Raw genomic sequence first — 18039 nt, 5'->3', positions numbered from 1 at the left:
TAAAAACAAGGTACAAATGTTTGTACACGCTATGAATTATGAATGAATGTGATTTTAGTGATTCCACATACAATTTAAATGTTCCTCTATTTACTGTTTGTTTTTTTTTTTGGCCACACCATGCAGCTTGTGGGATCTTAGTTCCTGGACCAGGGATGGAACCTGGGCCCATGGCAGTGAAAGCACCAAGCCCTAACCACTGGACCACCAGGAAAGTCCCTTATATTTGCATTTAAATTGGCATTACTCAATATAAACATGAAGGGTACAACACATACTAATAACTTAAAATTTTATCTTTTTGTTACCTAGAATGACATCAAATAGAAAATAAAAAACACCATAACAAATCAAGAAAGAGATCTCAGAAGGAAAGAATCTTCTTTTTTTTTGGCCATGCCCCGCAGCTTGCAGGATCTTAGTTCCCCAACCAGGGATCAAACCCATGCAATGGAAATGCAGAGCCTTAACCACCGGACTGCCAGGGAAGTCCCCCCTGTAATTTAGTACTTTTAACGTTTGCCCAAAGAGCAACAAGTTCATGCTGAGACACCAAGATTTGCAGCAGAGAAAGAATTTATTCACAAGGCAGACAAGTCAGAAGACAACAGAACAAATCTCAAATCCGAAGCATCCAAGTTACATGCTTCTTCATGGGATACATGTTCGAAAATAGAGGTATTTAGCATGATTCGAGGGTGGGGTTTTGGGCCCTCTGACATCAAAAGGTCATTCATCAGACACCTGCGCAGGTCCAGTTTTAGGGTCGATGGTGCCAACCAGTCTTAGCTAGCTTGAACTGGACAAGAGCTGACTCCAAGTTTCTGAAAAACAACTTAAGCCCCCCGTTACAATAGCGAAGTGTTATCTATAGGGTAGTTAAGGAGTCAAAAATAATTAAAACAGTTCAGAGAAGCAGATTACAAGCAGAGGGATTTTTAACAAGCTGTTCCCTTGCCTGCTGTTCTGTAGGACAAGCTCAAGAATTTCTGTTAGTCACCAGTTTCTGTTAACCCTGTGGGGCATGGTTTCAGAACTCTCTACTTTTTAAACAAGAAGACCCACATTCTCATTTTGCACTGGACTCCACAATTATGTAGCCAGCCTTGACTTCTTGGAGCCAACATACCATCTGTGATCTGCCTACTTTTGTGTTTAAATCACTGTTATTTTTTTATAGCCAAATCTAATCCTAAATGACACTTATAGTATACAGGGTAGCCACTAACTCACTGCTAAAGAAGAATATTTGATTATTGGGAAAACTTACCTTTGATAGGTTTTTAAAAATAGGATATGCACAGTATGCAACTTAAAAAAAAATGCACAAACACATAAACACACATAGAAATAAAAGACCAAAAATAACTACACTGAAATGTTCATAGTGTTTCTCTTTAGGAATTGCAATTGTTGATGATATTTATTCTCTTATTGTGTGTGTGGTTTTCTGCATTTTTCAACCTTCCTGAAATAAATATTGATTACTTTTACAGGTAGATAAAATTTAGAAAATTTACAAATGAATCCTGAACCAGTATAAAATTTACCATTAAATCTAGAAACTATGTAGAACTCAAGCCTCATGTAGTTTTTTACAGTTTCCTTAATTTGGGACTTTTCAAATTATAAAAGTGATCCAGACTGGTTGTAACAACTGAAACAAAACAAAGTTACATAAAGAAAAACTGATTTCATCTCTCCATTCTATCCCTGCCATCTATCTAAGGTAAACGTGTTAAAAGATTGACATGTATCTTTTCACAAATTATATAGTGGAATCAAGCCTATGTGATTTGTTCATCACACAGACACACACACATAGACAGAAAAAAAAAAAGAGAGAGAGAGAGAGAGAGTGTGATTAATTTTTGGGTTTGCTTGTTTTCCGTGAAATAGAATCCTATTATACGCATTACTCCACAACTTACTATTTTCACTTACTGTGTCATAAACTTCTCTACAAGTCAAAAGATATAAATTTAACTTTATCATTTTTCTTATTTCTCCATGCATACATGGAGACACATTTTACCCATTTCATTTTGGAGCATGGAGGTGTCTTTTAAATGTAATTTCTTCAACATTCTGTCTATAATGCTGTGGAGGCAGGAGGTGGTTGGATGGGTGGGATATTGCTTCTCAGTGAATTCCCTCTGCCAGTCTTGATCAGAAGTTCATGAAATAAATTTGTGTTTCCAAACAAAATATGTTATATTATGGTATTTCAATATGTTATCGAAATCCGATATGTTATTGTATTACGTTATATTATCGTATTTCGATATGTTATCTCCTTGCCTCTACTTTCGCATTACATATTTCATCTTGTATCGTACTACAATGTTCAGTCAGTTCCCTGGTTTGCAATTTGCTTTTTGATGCATCCTCTTCTTACTCTTTAGAGGGAAACTAGATTTTGTGCCTTGAAGAAGTAAGACAATTTATAATTTAATATTTATTAGTTTAACCTTAGAAGCCTAGGCAAACCAGACGTTTTCAATCTAGCAGTACCCACTGAGGAATTGAGGGAATTTTTTTAGGGCTGCAAAAGAATTACAAAATAGACTGTTGATATTAAAATTTAAGGTCATTCCTACAAAACAGACTTGCAAGGCATTGTCTCAAAACTGACCAATTTGGGACTTTGGGTAGACAAAGTCTTGGTGAATTCTCAGTGACCTCAGTGTGCTTATTAGTATGAGAGAGTTCAAAGAAGATTCTGTCTGTTCTCAAGTGCATGTGCATGTGCTTACCTGCACTTAAATCTTCATTTAATCTGAGCTGGCCAAGAGTTACTCTATAAACCAATGGTTTGTTAAAAATTTTTAAATATATTACATAAATAATTAAGTCTTTTCTTCTTGGTAACAAGTGCACAACTGCAATCATCTATTGATAATAAATTCACACCTTCTTGATTTTGCTTATTTATGGCTTTCTCATCATTAACAATTATTCACTGTTCTCTGACTTGCTCTGCAGTGCCTGCTGATGAGACTAGAAAATGTTCCTATCACCACGGGGAACACATAATTACCCTTTGGGGATTATTTTCTGAAAAATAAAATTGGTGGAGTTTTTACTCCCCAAACATTGGATAGAAAAAATCTTTACAGGATATAAATGCAAAATATAGATGAAACAACCATAACATTGAAAATATTGTGAAAACAAGAGAAAGTAAGAGAAACCCCTCAAAATCTATAGCTATAGTATTTTTTTGAAAGCTAGATTTTTATTTTTTACCCAAACATATAGTTGGGCCACTTTGTTATTTTAAGGACTGTGCCCACAATGCAGATAGAAAATAAAAATTCAGCACAGAAAAATGAAATTAAAATGAACCCTCTATTCCAAATGCATATCAAGAAATTACTATTTCTCTCCAAATGCATATCAAGAAATTACTATTTCTCTCCAAGCCAAGGTTATGCCAGGCTAAATGTGGTGACTAAAGAGGACCTTGTCCTCAAGGACTGGGCTGGCCAGAGGCAAGCTTGTGCAATAGGAAGTTTGTCACTGGTACACTCTCCAAACAGCTCCCTTTGCCCTTGGTGGCCACCTCTTCTCTTTCCCTCTTGCTCTCAGGGGTCTCTCTGTCCCTGGCTAAATTTTGCTCTCAGTTGGCAGCTAATTAATGGGTAAGAGGGTACGTTTGTGGAGAAAACTGTGCTTCTAAGTATTTACAACTTCTTCATATGTTTCAAGATTTTTCAGTTATTAGAAACAGCTGGCTTCCCTGGTGGTGCAGTGGTTGAGAATCTGCCTGCTAATGCAGGGGACACGGGTTCGAGCCCTGGTCCGGGAAGATCCCACATGCCGCGGAGCAACTAGGCCCGTGAGCCACAACTACTGAGCCTGCGCGTCTGGAGCCTGTGCTCCGCAACAAAAGAGGCCACGATAGTGAGAAGCCCGCGCATCGCGATGAAGAGTGGCCCCCACTTGCCGCAACTAGAGAAAGCCCTCGCACAGAAACGAAGACCCAACACAGCCAAAAATAATTAATTAATTAATTAATTAATTAATTAAAAAAAAAAAAGAAACAGGGAGGAAAATTTTGGTAGCAGAAAAACCAGTTTGGCTCTGGGTCAGTAAACCTGTCTGGCAATTTAATAGAATCAAACCTTAGGAACGAATTTTGCATCTTATCGTGGTAAAAGACCCTAAAGATATCTAAGCAGCAGAGGTGGAAGGTAAGAGTTAGTAGTGCTTTTGTAATTTTGTTTTTCATAGAGTTGAAACAGTCATGGGATCCACCAGAGTCTGGAAAAATGGCTACTTTCTTCTTTGATATTTAGTGGAGGAGGGAAAAACCACCACCAGAAGAAATGTAATCAGAAAGTTTTGGTCTTGTGGGGATGCAAATATAGACTTCATTGGCTTAAATATGGGGAAAATGGAGTTTAAACACCAACCTCTTCCCACCTACAGCATAAACAAACAGGCTGAAAGACCGGGATGGAAAGCTTTAGTATGTCCTCAGGCCAAATTCTATATTTAACAGGGAGAAACCCACAGTTGATTAGACTCAAGAGTAATTAAATCAACAGAAGAAAAATGTTAGCTCAGTTAAGTATGAATTTTTACTAAGATGTTATGTTCTTTTACAACCTTCTTTTAAATGGGATGTTTTTCATAGTTAATTATAGCTGTAAGTTGTATGTATAGTTGTGTTTCCCTAATGAAGAGTTTAATTTGCTTGAGGTGGTTTGTCGGTTCTTACATGGGGATCTTCAAAATTCTTTGCATATGTAATCCTGAAAGAATTTTGAAAAACATAAGGCCCCTTGAACATTTTACATTGACATCTAAAAATGTTTTATAATATCTTAACTTTAAATCATTGCAAAGAACGTACTTTCAGGTGTATTGTAATTTGAACATATATTTTAACTTTGTTTTTATCAAATCCTTGGAGCTGTAGGTTTAGCTCATTCAGTTTATAGAATAAGTCCAATATATGAATATAACACTTTTGAAGCCAGTCTTCATTGTCAAACCAATCAGTTAAATCAGACTTACTGTCTATCATTTTACAATTTAAACAGTTGAGATGATATCCTTCTGAAGCCTAATTCCACGTAACAGAGACAGGAGATAGAGAAGGCATGGAGACTTGCCAAGAGTTGTTACCTAGATAAAATAAGACTTTAGTACTTTTTACTGAGGCTTTCTTTGCTTTTTTGGGGGGGAAGGTAGGGAATGGGAGGATGCCCCCTCAAGTGCAGTGCATGTCTTATTTTCCCCTTTTGAGTTGCCTTCGAAATTTTTATAGCCTGGAGCAATGCACCAAGGTAAGATTCAGGTAGGGAGAGAGATGTGTCCGTCTTCTCTGCGGGGGGAGAAGGGTGAATGTGTAAAAGGAGACATTGGCAGGCCTAGGGAGGGGGCTCTCAGGAAAGGGACCTGTGGAAATTGAGAACTGGAAATTGGTTGCATTAAAACTATCCAATCACCATGTGTTTTGGGAAAGTCTTCTCGTACCCTAGGAGCATGAGTACCCAGTTTGAAGTTGGCTGCTCTAAACCCTATTTGGAAGAGCACATGTGGTACAAAGATTCAAGATACAAGATAGCCTTCCAATGGTGAGACACTCAGACGGCAACAGGCATACCAGAAACTCAGTAGGACAAAGGAACTACTTTGTTAATGCTTCCTATCATCAGAACAGCTCACATTCCAATCATATTTTGATACAGAATACAATCATATTTTAATACAGAACATTTAAGAGATGAAAAAGCCTATAAGATACAAAATCATAAAGCTAGAATCGTGGTGAGTAAATAGCAGTGAGATTATTTGCCTTTTTTGCCTCTGCCTAAGTAGCATAAGGCATCTTCTGACTTAATGTTACCACTGAAGGTTCTAAATTATTGTGTCACATTAAGTGAAAATTTAAAGTAATTCCACACATCAGAGAGTTGGAAAGCATGCAAACTTGTGCCCCACTGTGAGAACACCAATAATATAAAAATCTAAACTTCATAATAGATAAGCTAATATTTCAAAGGAATGCTTCAAAGGACATCCTTCAGCATTGCTTTGTGTTAAATATGTTTTCATTTAACAATTGTTTCCTACAAAGAACACCTTTCCCTGTTGTTCTCTAGGAATTGTTAAAACACCCCCAAAAGGAAAAACTAGCCACGAGGAAGGGTCGAATCTCTACCAGGAGTGGATGTTTGTTGCTTTTGTTCTTTCAGCATTTCTGTCTTTCAACTTCAGGTAAGATTTCTCCATTTCCTTTGGAGTGTTCTCCTTTCCTCATTCCATGCAGTTCTGGGCTGCCACTCATACTTGCCCCATCATAGAAGCTGGCATGTGATACAGGTCTGGTCGGTCATACTATCCCAACCTCCTGACCATACACTGGCCCAGTGGTAGGCACATGACCCAAGCTGGGCCAATTAGAGTCCCTCCCTGCGATATTTACATGAAATTGGGGGCAATTCGCCCAAACACAAAAATGCTGAGTTTTGTTGAATTTCTTATGGAAGATGATAAATAATGGAGCTTTTCCATTGGGGTTTAATGTGGAATGAAACCTAGCAGGCCATGTAGATACAGTGGACAGCAAAAGACAGAAAGACACAAATAAGTTAAGGACAGATACATTATAAAAAGGGCTTGAGCTTCCCCAGGCCCTGAACTGGTATTCAAAGATTTACCTGCATCACGGGTAAATCTGAGACAGGGCAGCTCCCAGTGACATATGGATGACAGGGTCTAAAAACCAGAGGTCAACAAGTAGAACTTGCTGGGACAGATGCCACCAGAAGGTCCTGTTATACAACTTTTAACAAGCAGAATGTGCATCAGCTTGTTTGCATTGATGGAATTTCCTGCATGAAAGGAGCTGTGTGTGAAAGGGGAGAGGGATGCTAGGTTTTCAGAGGAGGTGTAGGCTGGTGCGCTGTAAAGCTTTGCATAACTGGGAGCAAGCTGAGGTGGGGGTGGTGTGTGGAGGGGTACTGAGGCAGCTGCAATACCTGTGTTTCAATAGTGCCACCATGTGGCTGTGACACCAGCAACAGCCTAGCCCCAGCCTAATATGCCACCTTGGTTGAACAGCTGAATTTCTAGTTTTCTCTTCTGTAGGTGACCTCAGTAGGGCTAACCTCTCAGTCACTGAGGTGTATGGATTTCATATGGTGGGAGATGAGGAATGGTTAGAGAGTGGGGATTACTGAGAAGAAGGATGTTTTCACGATATCAGAGAAGTATTGTTTGGATAACAAAAATAGGTGGGTCCTCATTTTGATACCCCAAAGGGGAGTTTATAGATGTCCTGGAGTTTGCTTGTGCCAGTTTGCCAGAGCTGATTATTAAATTTTTAGGAATTTTGCAAGCTCGTTGTTAAGCAAAAATGTCGTGAAAAATTGACTACATATGTCAGATTTAATGACAACAGATTTATCAGGAAAAGAGTTAGCAGACTGGGATGCAACTCCATTTGTCAAATCGTAATTCAATTGCAACCGTATTTTGGCCACAGATACAAAAGTTTGGCAAAAGCAGTGTGTAAGAATCCATTGGCTATGTGGCAGTTACAATAAAAGTATTGTATCTTTTATTATTATTTGTAAATTTATGCTACACATTCTTTATTTTATAAAAATTTACAATAAACATATATGCACACTCTTTTTCCCTGAAGAGTTGACTATTATTTACTAGCACACTACTGCTTATAGGTTATGTGTTTATAATGAATTGCTAATAATTACAAAATATAAATAATGCATCACGTCATTCCACTCACACCCACTTAGTTCCAGAGCAATACGATTCCATCCTGAGTCATACTCCATCAATGTTACAAAAAAGTTCAGGCTGTTACCAATACTTAATAGGAATACCCATTCAGTTGTTTCCTTAAGTACTTTGTTGGTAAAGAGACAAGTGAATTCCTATGACATCTATGGTGCTACTTTAAAACCATCCTGAAGTGCTAAGTGACTAATATTTCTGGAAGTTCAAATTCATACAATTATATAAGAGATTAGATCTCATCATGAGCTACTTTTTCCTTTTTCATGGAAAAAGTAGACAGGTAAATTCTTATGTATGATGACAACCAACAAAATTATTTTGAGACTCTGAAAAATAAGAAGGACTAGGGAGAGGCTTCCCACTTGAATGGCAAACTGTACACATGTATTTGGTCTGGTTGCAATTAAAATGACAGCAGAGGAACAAAAATCAAAAAAGGAAATAAAATTACATGAATGAAGAGAATAGGAAGAGAATCACCAAGAGATGAAAGATTTTAAAAATTTTATGGAAGTCAGAAAAGAGATGGAATCATGTGATGGATTAAACAGAGAGAAAGAAGCCACAACCCAGATACAATCAGGAGGGACTGCAGTGGCAGTAGGAGTGAATCTGTCCAGTAAAACCTCAGAGATTTTCTGAGGTTGGAAACTTGGAGTCAAACTGTCAAGTAAGCAATAGAACAAGATACAGTCATCCCTCGGTTTTCAGAGAATTCATTCCAAGACCCCCGTGGATACCAAATCCACAGATGCTCAAGTCCCTTACAGTTGGCCCCCCATAATGGTGGATGCCAAAACCACGGATAGGGAGGGCTCACTGTAAAGAAATTGAATGACTCAGAAACTCCTTTTCTCAGGAAATTACTTGATGTACTTGAGAAAAAACAGGAGCGAGGGAAATTAGAAAGAAAATGACCTGGAGTACAGAAAACATGGACCTAACCCAGGGTTCAATGAACAGAAATCCCAAATGACTGCTAGCACTGAAGGCCTAGAAATGTCTTTCCAAATTAGAACAAGAACTCAGTGGGGACCAAAAAGAATGTCTGTAATACTAAAAGAATAAATTCCACACTATAGATAGAATAAATAAGGTGTTGGAAGTTATTTGGATATGGTGAAGAAGGCATGTTCCTTTTCCCAAGAGAAAAAAAAGGCAATTAAAAACTCCAGAAAAATAGAGAAAACAAATAGTTGTGGTCCAAATAGTAATCAATCTAAAATGCACTATAATTTTGAGCAATTGGTAGAGTACAAGGGAAAAAAATGTATTTGACTATACAAATGTGTATGCATTTTATATTTTAATAGCTATTACCAAAATCCCTTCTAAAGAGGTTCTATCAATTTTGGAAATAACTATTAAGATATAAAATGTATACACTTTTTGACCCAGGTATTCCACTCTAGGAATTTATCCTCAGATTTATATTCATATCTTTGTTCAAATAGTTAAATTTATGGATGTTCATTTCATCATTATTTATAGTGGCAAAAAATTAGAATTGGTTAAAGGAATTGTGGTACATCTATACAATAGAATACCACACAGGCTTTACAAAGAATGAGGTAAGTCTATAGGTATGATTTGAAATAATCTCCAAGATATAGAAAGTACAAAAAACAAGATGTTAGAAAAATGTGTACATTGTGCTTCTGCTTGAGTAGAAACAAGAACACACACACATTGACATCTGTGAAACTTATTCTGTGGTTGACTCTGGAGAGGTAGAATGATGTCTGAAATGAGATGGACATTTTCTTTGTCTTTTTACACTGCTTGGATTTTACCATATGCTTGCTTGTAAAAATTGTTTATAAGCTTTAAAACATTTGGAAAGTGAAACAAAATTGAAACTAACTCACCTTTTCACTTAGGATACTTTTGCCCAAAAGGAACAGAAAACCAGACTCCACTTAGTGTTTATTGGCTCATGTAACTGAGAATTCATTGGTTCACATAATGGAAGTCTGGAGAAGGGTGGGCTTCATGTTCAGCCTAGTTCAGCCTGTTAGGACTGTTTGTCGGATTCATCTTCACACTGGCTTTTCTTATGGCAAAATGCTGTCTTCACATATGCTCTCCTCAATGTCCAAAGAAAGAGTATTTTTTCCTGTGATTCTCTTGCAAGAACAAGGAAAACTCTTTCTCAGAAGTTTCTGCATGTCTCTTCTCATTTCTTATCAGCCCAAACAGGTTTACTATGTTCTTCCTGAACCAGTCCCTGGGGCCAGAGGTATGCCATGTGCAGATCAGCTTAGGCCTGGGTTCCAGTACCAGTAACTATAACAAGGGACATAGTATTATCCTTAATTCAAAACAGTTTTTCTCTGGAGTTGGGTGTGACGGTTTCCCCTGACGTACATGAAAATTGTCGTACTGGTACCCAAATTAGGATGCTGTTAGGAAGGGGAGAGAAGGAAATGGAAATGGGTGTCTTGCAGGAAAACAACAATGACCATTACTCCCACCCTAATCTTCCTCAGTGCTATTACAAAAGCCTTTTTACTATTGCCTTCCCAAAATTATTCTAACTCATAAAATTATTGTCAAGGAAAATAAATTAGTCTTCTACAGCAATGCAGTAAAGCCTGGCCATAATGATCATAATATGTCCTTTGAAAAGATATAATTTAGGACTTCCCTGCTGGTCCAGTGGTTAAGACTCCATGCTTCCAAGCAGCGGGCACGGGTTCAATCCCTGGTTGGGGAAGTTCCACATGCTGCATGGCCAAAAAAAAAAAAAAAAGATGTAACTTATAGGAAGCTCTCCCATTTGATATAGAATAGGTCATTTGTTAGATTATCCTATTACTTAGAATACAGTCCTCGGGGGAATAGGACTATATCCTTCAAGAATGTCAGGCTTGGAGAGAATATAGAATAATGCTCATCATGATGTATGTACAATATTTATAAACTCCAAAGTGGAATTCATTAGACTTAACTTTCCCTCACTAATGATTGGCTGAAAAGAAACAATGTAAAAGTTACAGTAAGAAACCCACAAAAAGCCTGACAAATAAGCAACAGAATATTTCCTTGCTAATAATAGAATCAAGTTAAAATACTATGGACATTCTGTTTCTTCCAGATCTAAACCAATTTAGAGTAAATATTGGTATTCTCAAGGGAAGGAACAGCAATCCTGAACATTCTGGCTTATCTGTTTCTCATAGTATGCCTAGCAAAAGATGATATTCCTGAATGACTGCAGAGTGCAAGTAAAGCTGAAAATTTCATGGGCACCATCTACAAAACAGTTATTGTTTCGCCGTATTTCAGACTTCAGAGTCCAATTGTGTAGGTCTCAAAAAGCCTGAAGTTTCTCCAGAACTGCATGGAATTCTTATAGATAGGTTGCTGGAGAGGTAATCGAAGTGAATAATGAGTGACACCCATAACTGTAGTGGATATTTAAATACTGGTTGAACAGAGTCATAGAAAAATTCCATAGTGTGAAGGCTGCTCTATTAGGGATAACTGCCCTATTAATAAGATGGCCTAAATCTGAAATAGTCTGGTATTTGGTTCATGGATTCTTGGCCGTGAGTTTAGAGGTGATGAGAAATAGACTTGGACCTGTATTTGAAATGCCTATGGAGGGGTTACAAGTCTGGTGCCCCCCAAGTGTTCTGTAGAAAAAGAGTGTATTTGGTAGTCTGTACTGTTCCACCACATTTTGCAGGTGCGTGATGCAGGGGCATCTTGCAGGCACATGGTTGAGTGTCCAGTGCTGTGTGAACAGACACAGGTGATATATAAACTCTCTTCACCAATAGCCCTATCACCCTGAGATGGGCACAGAGAAAAAGGAAGGTTTACGATTAAATTGCATGACTAGCAGGCTTAGGGGGCAGGAAAAGAAACAAAATAGCTCCTTGGGGATCACTGACTTATCTTTTGGCTGAGAGTATCCTTTGCATTTGTCTGATTAATGAAAGAAGTTATGTTGCATATGGGACTATTAGAGTCCCTAATGAGTCAAATTAGTTCTCTTGAAAAGTCCCCAGTGGCCCTATCAGTTTGCATCCTGGCACAGCAGAAAGGCCTGGATCCAAGCTTGTCTGCTGGGACATGTAACTGGCTGTAGTCGCACAGGAGGCCTTCCTTATCCCCAGTTCACAGTGCTAACTGTCAGGGTGTTCCCAGAGTTCTGCCAAGCATGGACAGATGTAGGAATTTTCTTTTGGTGGCACTGGATGAGGTTTGCCAATCCTTTTGAGTTCTCAGGACTACAGAGATTTTTGAATGGCTGATCTGGGATGGGATAGCTTTCTGACTTCCTGGTCTCAAAGCACATTCAAACCTAAAATTAACCATTGGAAGAATTAAGCCTTGCCCTTAATTTCTAAGGGCAATAGCTGTTCAGGGTTTCATTCTGAACTTACTAAGTATGTCATTCTAACATACTAACATGAAGTATGTCTTTAGGGGTTAAAGGTGAACTTCATGGTGAGGAGCTACTTTTCTATCCTAGTAATTAAGTTCACGTGGCATTAGACTGTGTGAAAGTACTGAACATATATCCGGGCACCTGCCCAGGCATTTTCCTGGGACAGCAGCATTGGAAGCATCAGTCTCTATTACCCCTACCAAGGGGTAGAGTACATTACAGCATCTCCAGCCTCCTGACTGTTCTGGCAGTAGCTAGATTCTGAGTGACCTCTTGGCCTTTCTCTTGAGTTGCACTGTCCAATACGGTAGCCACTGGCCACACGTGGCTAATTTTTTAAAAATTGTTATTGAAATATCATTGATTTACAATGTTGTGTTAGTTTCAGGTGTGCAGTAAAGTGATTTTTTTTTTAGATTCTTTTCCATTATAGGTTATTACAAGATATTGAGTATAGATCCCTGTGCTATCCAGTAAGTCCTTGTCACGTGTGGCTATTGAGCACTTAAAATGAGACTGATCCAAATTGAGATGTGCGGTAAGTATAAAATAGACCCCAAATTTCAAAGATTTTGCATGAAAAAAGAACGGAAATATCTCATTAATAACTTTTAATATTGATTCTATGAGGAAATGATTTTTCAATATTGGGTATATAACATTTATTATTAAAATTAATTTCACTTGTTTCTTTTACTGTTTTAAAATGTGGCTACTAGAAAATTTACAATGACATGTGGCTCACATCATATTTCTTTTGTACGTTACTGCTCTTGAGGAAAGTCAGGGAGATGGTTAGACTATTGAAAGTGTGTCCAGAGCCTAGAAAATCCGAAATCTATGACTCTTTCTCATGTCTGAGGACGTTCCCTCGGCATTCAAGGCATCTACAAGTGAATTTCTCAGGAATGTCCCAGAGATGAATATTCTGCCTCCATTTCATTCCAGGACTTTCAGCACCACAGCTGATGCGAGGCAAGATCCAGGGAGCAAAGAAGTTTATTAATCCAGAGAGTCATAAACATATTCTTAACTAATGCAAGAAAACAGTAGTAATATTTGTAACCAGTACTCAAACAGCTTGAATTGGGTTTGGAAAAATGTTTTTATTTGGGCATGAGAGACATGCCCAAGGCTCTATCCTCCTTGGAGACCCAACTCTCTGATGAGCCTTTCAGGGCCCATTAATACTGGCTGAGAAGGAAGTTAGTGGATAAAGGTGCCCTATGGTCACTGTGTGCAGTCACAGAATTCCTGAAATACAGTCTCATTCTTCCCAAGGAGCATGGGACACCGGCAGTCTGATTTGAATTGAGGAGGGGGCCCTTCTTCAAGAACAGCTGGCTGTGTGTCGTGGGAACACTATCCACAGAAGCCAGCCTCAGCCACAGATGCACTTCTGAAAGGTTGCTTGGGTCTATGTCAGTCACTTAGGAGACATTAGACTTTGGCTGGCACCAAAGAAGCTGGGGTAATGGCTAAAGTGAGTCCTAGAAAATTGTCATGGCACTGGCTTTCCAAGACAAGCACACACCTCAATGACCAGTCTCAGCTTTTCTTCCCTGAAATATCCTTGCCATGCTGTGGGGGCATCTGGAGAGCACTTGCCAGCCTTGGCTCTGTATCTTCAAGCATTTAATTCAGCTATGGACCAGGAGGGGTACCCTTGGGCAACCGGCAGCATTTGGGATCAATCACCTCGGATCAAAACCCTCAGTGGACTTTATTTCAATCAGGTTCTTGCTTGGTTTCCCATTTCTGGTTTTCCTTCTCATTCACTGTCCAGCGTAGACCTTTGGACTTGACAATTATGTCTGGAAGCTCCAGCTTCAGGCTCTTGGCTCTCCCTCAAGGACTTTGCCTTAGACCTGTTCTACCAGATCTCCTTTATTTGTATGTCATCAGTTATTTATTTGTTTATTTTTTAAAATTTTATTTATTTATCTATTTATTTATTTATTTTTGGCAGCATTGGGTCTTCGTTGCTGTGCGCAGGCTTTCTCTAGTTGCGGCGAGCGGGGGCTACTCTTTGTTGCGGTGCGCGGGCTTCTCATTGTGGACTTCTTTTGTTGCGGAGCACGGGCTTTAGGCACGTGGGCTTCAGTAGTTGTGGCATGTGGGCTCAGTAGTTGTGGCACACAGACTAAGTTGCTCCATGGCGTGTGGGATCTTCTGGGACCAGGGCTTGAACCCGTGTCCCCTGCATTGGCAGGTGGATTCTTAACCACTGCGCCACCAGGGAAGCCCAACAATGTAGTTTATGTTGAACACCTTCTAGAGTCTGGAATTTTGTGTTAGGCAGAGAGCACCTTTGTGACCAGCTCCCAATGAAAACTCTGGGCACAGAGTCTCTAATGAGCATCCCTGGTAGATAACATTCTACATGTGTTAAATGCTGGGGAATTAAGCATGGCCTATGCGACTCTACCAGCAGAGGATTCTTAGAAGCTTGTTCTTGGTTTCCTCTGGACTTTGCCCCATGTGCCTTTTACTCTTGCTATTTTGCTTTGTATCTTTTTTGTGGAAATGAATCATAGCCATGACTATGACTGTATGTTTAGTCCTGTCCTTCTAGCGAATCCCTAAACCTAGAGGTGGTCTTGGAGATCCCTTGACACATGAGGTAATATACTGAACCCACTAGAGGAAGACTTGAATGTAAATGATTTTTGGTTTGATTTTCTCTCTTAAAGAGTTAGAAGTTGGTAGAGACACAGATGTAGAGAACAAATGTATGGACACCAAGGGGGGAAAGTGGCGGGAGGGAGGGTGGTGGTGTGATGAACTGGGAGATTGGGATTGACATATATACACTAATATGTATAAAATAGATAACTAATAAGAACCTGCTGTATAAAAAAATAAATAAAATAAAATTCAAAAAAAGAAAAAGAAGATTATAAAAAAAAAGAGTTAGAAGTTGGAACTCTTCGATACACCTAACATTTCAGAATGTGGTTGGGAGACCCAAAGCACTAAAGCTGAGACTAACAGTATGTGGAAAATTGGCAGATGATGTAAACTTCTCAAAAGACACCTGCTAGGAAAGGTACACTCAAGAGAGGTCAGTGGAGGAAGGCCAAGGAAGTTTTGGAGGATTCAGCATGGCAGAAAGACACACAAATCAGAGGCAGGACCCTCCTTGAACAGAATCCAAGGCCATGTCCTAGAAAAGGAAATAGAGGGACAAGGGCTGGTCTTGTCCCAGTCACAATGACAGAGTTGGTTAAAACCAGGAATTCTGTTGAAACAAAACAAAACAAAAAACTAGTATCAGCACAAGGAAAAACTTCTTTCTTAAGAAATACTGTTCTTGGGACTTTCCTGGTGGCACAGTGGTTAAGAATCTGCCTGCCAATACAGGGGACACGGGTTCGAGCCCTTGTCCGGGAAGATCCCACATGCCGTGGAGCAACTAAGCCCGTGCACCACAACTATTGAGCCTGCACTCTAGAGCCTGCGAGCCACAGCTACTAAGCCAGTGTGCCACAACTACTGAAGTCCACGTGCCTAGCGCCCATGCTCCACAACAAGAGAAGCCACCGCAATAAGAAGCCCGCACACTGTAACAAAGAGTAGCCCATGCGCAGCAACGAAGACCCAAATGCAGCCAAAAATAAATAAATAAATAAATAAATTTATAAAAAAGAAATACTGTTCTTGATAAAGCTGCAGTCAGAAGTTATTTTAGGGACAAAATGTTCACAAATAGAAGATTAAAAAAGGATAGAGGGAGTTACGAAGAAGTATTCTCATTTTTTCCCCTAGAAAATGCAAGTTGTTTATGTATTTCTATGGATAGGGTGAATTAAGTTTAGCACTGAATATTTTTAAATTGTCAAATATTCAAAAATATACTAGACCTCATTAGTTTTACTATCTCACAGGAAACCAAGGTTTAATTTCCTAATGAGAAGGCGGACCCTGATTTTTTGAGAGACATAATATGAAAATGGACTTTGGAATCAGAAGCCTGTTTTTAGTTCTAGATCTTGCTGCTAGCTATGTGATCTTGGACAGATTAATAAACTCTTTACGCCCTAATCATCTCATCTTAAAATGCAAGTAATAATTATAGTTACTTCATAGTGTTGTGAAAGGGCTACTTAAATTAATCCATATAAAGAAAAGAATTCACAGGGCCTGGCATATAGTATATGCTCAAGAAATGGTAAATGTTATTATTGTAATACGACATACTTCTTGTGCTCTTAGAAAGTGAGTTTATAGGATGTTCTAAATACTTGAGGGCTATAAAGATACGCCCTGCTAACTTGTAAATGAGATAAAATAAAACCTCTAAGAATTTAGAGCCATAAAATGAATAAAAAATGAATCACCCGAAGGATAGCTTGAAGGCTCAGAAAATTTCAGTATAACCAGTTTGAAGTCATTACCATATCTTAAGAATGTGTCAGTCAAAAAAAGTGTTTGTTCATCTGTGGGAGGATAGAACAGTAGTTCCAGGCCTTTAGGCTTTATGACTCAGTTTTAAAAAAAAAGGAGGATCTGATGAAGTGCTGCCAACTTTTCAATTTACGAAAGACAGGCATGAAAAAGATCCACCAGTCTGCTGCCACCATCATGGCATAAAAGAAAAGAAGTTTACCACCAAAAATTAATAAATACCATATTCTCAGAACAAACACAATTGTTCCCAGAAAGTCCACTAATCTAGGGAGATATTTTTTTCTTTTCTTCCAAAACAGGTGAAAATCTCATTAAAGACAAGCAACACTCTCTTGGACCAGCCCTTGGGATAAGAAAAGAAGGATCACAGAGGGAAACATTGGTAGTGCCTGTTCTCCAGGGAAAAGGAAGCCTTACTGTCAGTCTCTGACCTTTTCCTGGTCCCAGTTGCAACACCATTTCTTTTTTTTTTTTAATTAATTAATTAATTAATTTATTTTTGGCTGCGTTGGGTCTTTGTTGCTGCGTGCAGGCTTTCTCTAGTTGTGGCGAGCAGGGGCTACTCTTCGTTGTGGTGTGTGGGCTTCTCATTGTGGTGCCTTCTCTTGTTGCGGAGCACGGGCTCCAGGCGCGCGGGATTCAGTAGTTGTAGCACACGGGCTCAGTAGTTGTGGTGCACGGGCTTAGTTGCTCTGCGGCATGTGGGATCTTCCCAGACCAGGGCTCGAACCCGTGTCCCCTGCATTGGCAGGCGGATTCTTAACCACTGCGCCACCAGGGAAGTCTGCAACACCATTTCTAATGCGAAGGCAAATATAGGAGACTTAGGCATCTGATTTTGAGTACTTCCTGTCACTATGGTCACAAAGTTGAAAGGACATTCACTAGACATTTGATTCCTTGGTTTCTCCTTGTTTTGATTTCATGCTCATGAAGCAACCTTCTAAGTTCCATATAGGTCTGCCTACAGAGAGAGAATGAGTTGATTCCATGAACTTTAAACATTTCTGGCAAGTCACTGAAATGGCTTCTGATAACTTGGATTTCTATGTAGTTTCATCACAGGGGAGAGAACGTGTTAATTATGCTTACAGGGCTACTGCTGTTTTATTTCTCCCAGTAAATTAATAAATTTGCATTCAGGTGTCTACTTTGGTCTCTTGTGCATTTTAGACTTGTCCCAGTGTCTCAGGGCCTGATCACTGCTAGACACTGAGAAAAGGAAATTTCTAGGCTGTGGAGGCATCTGGTTTTCTTGTAGATAATACCATATATTACTGTTCCATTTTCAGAGTCATGTCTCTCTACTGATGTTTACAAGGAACACGTAAAGAATGACAGTGGATTTATGAGTCAAGGTACAAACTAAGCTGCTGCAATAAAGACATTCCAGAATATAGTCACTTCAATAGTCTAGGGTAAGAAGTCCAGGGCTGGCCTCGTGGTCCTGC

Source organism: Eubalaena glacialis, chromosome 8 (assembly GCF_028564815.1).
Source record: "Eubalaena glacialis isolate mEubGla1 chromosome 8, mEubGla1.1.hap2.+ XY, whole genome shotgun sequence".
Taxonomy (NCBI): domain Eukaryota; kingdom Metazoa; phylum Chordata; class Mammalia; order Artiodactyla; family Balaenidae; genus Eubalaena; species Eubalaena glacialis.
The sequence above is the reverse complement of the archived record's forward strand: the minus strand, read 5'-3'. Positions refer to the sequence as shown.